Source organism: Salvelinus sp. IW2-2015, linkage group LG28 (genome assembly GCF_002910315.2).
Source record: "Salvelinus sp. IW2-2015 linkage group LG28, ASM291031v2, whole genome shotgun sequence".
NCBI lineage: Eukaryota > Metazoa > Chordata > Actinopteri > Salmoniformes > Salmonidae > Salvelinus > Salvelinus sp. IW2-2015.
The window spans coordinates 22888331-22893541 of NC_036868.1; positions in this window are offsets into that span (position 1 = coordinate 22888331).

The window sequence follows — 5211 nt, forward strand, 5'->3', positions numbered from 1 at the left end:
ATCAATTGCAATGTGAAAATGCAATTATTAAACATATCAATAGCAATAAGCATACGTGATTAAGCTAGCCAAATATAGCAACACAATAACAATATCAATGTTAATCGTGGGATGCAATAACATATAGTGGGGTAGGCCAAAGCCACAGTAGGCTAAATTGGCAGTGGCTATTTAGTGTGGCATATAACAATAGATACAGCTCATGAATCTACCATCTAAGCCTACACTAAAAACTCACCACCCTACTCCACTATTTAAATATATCTAGTCCTACCTCAGGCCAACAGCCTGAAAGGACAGGACACCACCATTCAACACACCCTGTAATTCTTCTGATGTAAAGTATCGTACACCCAAATACCTCTCTGCAGCTGCCACCACAACGTCAATTTCCTGCGACTTACTTTCCGTCCCTGCAGTAAAGTTGATAACCATTGCTATAAACTCAAAAAATCCAATCTTACTGAATCATATTTCACTTGTTGGTCTATACCTCTGTACTGGTACAGATCTACTACTCACACCATTCCTCTCAGGATCTATCCCCATTGACCCATCTTCCTCTACTTTCTTCACTGCCTCAGCATACGACAACTTCTGCACTACTCTAACCCTGGAAACCTCAACCTGCCTCTCTCGCACCGGACATTTCTGATCCCCAGCTCCATGGGAAGACCACAATTAACACATACCACTACTTTCCCCAATGCTACACATTCCTTTGTTTCATGCCCTTCTGCACACTTCTCACACCTAGGAACCTCCCTCCTACACATTGCTGCCACATGCCCATAAGCTTGACACCTGTAACAACTAGTGGTGTGTATTCATGGATGCCAAGGGAAGCCAGGCTTCCCCCAAAAATTGACCAAGAAAATAATTTAAAAAACTCTCTGTGTTTTATAATTACCCTTCAATTCGCAAGAGGCTGAATGTATCTCACAGGAGAAAGCATTCGAGCGAGCGAAACAGGGCCCCTCGGTCTCTCAACGTTTAGGCCATCTATCTGATTTTGTCTGGTCCAGACGAGCATGACATTGTTACTGCCCGTAGCATTGAAGGCAAGGAAAGCCAGCGAGCATTTAGCCCCCCTTGATAAAATAAAGTATAAGAAATGTGCCAATCAGCATTGAGCTAAGCTGAGCGAGCTCAACTGTGAATGATCTTGGCTCACAAAAAAAAGTGTCAAGGGAAGCCAGCTTGGATTTTGGCGTCAGGCAAAGACTCAACATCAAAACACAAAAGAACAGTCTGAGTCGTGCCAAACGACGAGCATCACAAACAGCGGGAATCTTCCTCCTCAGTTGGTCAACTTTCACATTTACCCCTACCCCAGTAATCACTCCTTTCAATGGCACGCTTTTTTTGAGAGTTCAATTCCAACTTTCCCTCCTTCTCTGTTTCTAATCTGTCTAAACATGCTGAGTGTAACAAGGGTGGTTCAGCACAACAGTTTAGTCCTGAAGACTGGATGAGTTCTCACGCCCTGACCTTAGAGAGCCTTTTATGTCTCTATTTGGTTTGGCCAGGGTGTGATTTGGGGTGGGCATTCTATGTTCTGTTTTTCTATGTTTTTGTATTTCTATGTTTTGGCCGGGTATAGTTCTCAATCAGGGACAGCTGTCTACCGTTGTCTCTGATTGGGAACCATACTTAGGTAGCCCTTTTCCCTCATATTGCCAGGAGTGGGCGACATTCATCCCCTGGGCAGAGATGGCCCAAAACTCACTCCTCCACTCCTCCACTAACCTCTCTCCTTTCCAGTGCGTACTGGGGTATCAGCCGGTTCTGGCACCGTGACATCAGAGCCAGATCGAAGCTCCTGCGGTGGACGAATGGTTCAAGCGCTCGGAGGAGACCTGGGACGCCGCCCATGTGCACCTACAACGGGCCGTGAGGTGGCAAAAAGCGAGCGCCGACCGCCACCGCAGCGAGGCCCCGGTGTTTGCACCGGGGGATCGGGTCTGGCTCTCGACCCGAAACCTGTCCCTCCGCCTGCCCTGCCGGAAGCTGGGTCCGCGGTTTGTGGGGCCATTCAAAGTCCTGAGGAGACTGAACGAGGTATGCTACAGGTTACAGCTTCCCCCAGATTATCGCATTAATCCCTCGTTCCATGTGTCTCTCCTCAGGCCGGTGGTGGCTGGTCCACTCCAGGAAGCTGAGGTGCGGGAGGTTCCTCCGCCCCCTCTGGAAATCGAGGGGACCCCGGTATGCTGTTCGAGCCATCCTGGACTCGAGGCGTTGGTCGAGGGGCCTTCAGTACATTTCACTGCACTTGCTTTAACATCTGCTAATTGGTGTGCACAACAAATACACTTTGATTTGATTTAGTCAGTTATTACATTATCAGTTGCTGAATGGTAGAATTCGGACATGGCAGTGTGTGATTGACCATAAGAAGAACCTCTTTCCCTCCCTCCTCCCACAATCCCCACCCTCCCCATTTCCCACCCGCCAGGAAGATAGTAAGACCTCTCCTCGCTGTCCCACACATCCCTCCCACCCCCAAGTACTGGAAGTGACCCCCTCACACACACATGCCCGGAGGCCTAAGTCGACTGTAGATTGAGCAGAAAACAGTATAGCTGTAGAAAGGCCCATGGATTTGGTGGAATCGACCTTTAATTCATGGACACCTGCTCAGCTGGGCCAGGGGCGCTTTAAATAGGTCAGGTGGAAATGTCCGACAGATCTCAACTCATTAAAAGGATGAAATCGCCATCGCGTCGACCTCGCTGCTTTCTCTTCCTCAACTCCGCACAATGCAGACATTCTGTGCGTCCGTGAATCAACGTAAGTCCACCGAATGTACCTTTCGTCTGAACTTTCTGTTGCGATCGGGAGAGCGGGCCATCGGTTATTGTTTTTAGTTATTACCGCGGAGCGCGGCTTGGAGCGCACACTTCAAACCTATTGTGTTATGTTAATGGACAATGATCACGGCCCTATAGATCATTACGGGACGATTATGCCATTGACATATGGTTGAAATGTAATGAAATGACTTGTACATATGAAGACTAACCTGGAAGGATGAAGTATGAAACGTAATGATTTGCTGAATTGATCAATCCTGGTATCAAATTGATTGAGATTGTAGATTGAATAATTGATAACTGATTGATTTATTTGTATTATTATTCTCATGATTATGATGAATAGTTATGAGCCTAAATGACTCAATCACAATTCCTGTTGAATTCTTATTGAACTGAATTGCTGAATGACCTAATTATGTTAATAATGAGTGATTGTTATGATTTGACTTTTGTGATTTATGAATTTGCTTGGATACATGTTATTCTGTTTCATTTGTTATGCAGCACAGACAAACTACCCAGTAAATATACCACTTTGTTGCTGTTAAAGGAATTCCTGCCTCAGTCTCAACCATTCCTGTCACCTGTTCACCTTCACTATTGTCAGTCATCCTACCTGTCCAGCTACCCACACAGAGGTATTTTTTTATCAACACAGATTCATTTGCAATTTTTTTTTAAACTAGGCAAGTTAGTTAAGAACAAATTCTTATTTACAATGATGGCCTACCGGGGAAGGTTAACTGCCTTGTTCAGGGGCAGAACGCTAGATTTTTACCTTGTCAGCTCGGGGAGTCATTCCAGCAACCTTTCAGTTACTGGCCCAACGCTCTAACCACTAGGCTACCTGCTGCCCCACATTATAGCACTGAGTTGAATAAAGCATGCATTGATACAAGCACCTGCTGGGCATAACTTTGCAATCTCATCCTCTCATCATCGCATCCATCATAGTCATTATGATCACTCTCTCCACTGTGCTCAACCTGGTCTCAGAGAATTTCGTATTATTCTGTACGTCAATCTGAGACCCGAATTAAAATTAAAATAAGTTATGAATTGCAAAACGTACAATATGTTAAGAATTTTCTAAACATTTGATATTTTACGAATTCTAGCTAGTAGAAGTAAAGGTTAGGAGAAGGGTTAGCTAACATCCTAAGTAGTTGCAAAGTAGCTAAAAATTAGTAAGTAGTTGTACAGTTGCTAATTAGCTAAAAAGTTATCAGTGATGAGATTCAAACTCCATACCTTTGGGTTTCTAGAAGTTAGCGTTATATCCACCCTACTTTATTTTTGCCTTATGGTACCATCTGACTTATGTAACCATAACAAACATAACATTTGATACTAATTTAAGTCTCCCGGATTTATGTGTACTATGTTACATCTAGTCTGAGACCAGGTTGCTGTACTTGGCATTATTCATGCACACTTGTCTCGCAGGACATTTGCATTTGAAGTACTCTGAAGTCTTTTAAGCTATTTAAAGACTACAACGAATATTTAATGAAAAGCCCATGGTTCTGTGTAGTGTGTAGAGAGAGAGGGAGATATGATGAGAGAGCGAGAGAGGTATGAACTACAGTATGAAGGTTCCACATCAGCGCACCATTCGTCCAACGCCCGGAGGAGCTGTCCATGGTGCTGAAATAATGCGGCGGCATGTCCATTTCAGAGTGCTCATATTCGGTGTTCTACTTGGCGCATGTCAATATACATTCATGTATTTACAGTTACAACTTAAAATACGCTTTAAAGTCATGAATTTATTAACATTGTGGGTATAATCAATGACAAATATAATCTATTCAATAGGCCAATAATTCAACAAAATGCTCTAACAATTGTTATGCTTGTGACTCCACTACACATCAACAAGACAAAACAACGTTTTGTCTTGTTGATGTGTAGTGGAGTCACAAGCATAACAAATGTTTGGCACATGGAAAAACAATCCAGTATTTTCGGATCACAATATCATCCTTTTCAATCGACTTCCAATTATTTGCAACACGGTAATATGAATCCTCATGTCAATGCATTGTCTGACGCACCAAAACATACGTTTTACGCCCAAAATGTTAACGTAACAGTACAACTTAAACAATGAGAAGTGGAAGAGGTGGGCAAGGATATCCATATGTGATTGATTTCTTCTGCATGTTTGGATGATGCAATGACATGTTCCAAAGCACAGGTTATTATGATAAAGCTTTGCCGCAGGGACCACTATCTGCCAGTTACATGGGGGCTCCCGCATTCAGTCTCCCTTATAAAGAAGCTTTATTCCGTGAGCCTCATCCAAGTGTCAGTTTTTTTTTGTAGGACGGCACACATGACAAGGTGTATTAGCCAATGCCTTGCCCGTCAAAAATGCTGGCAATCCCGA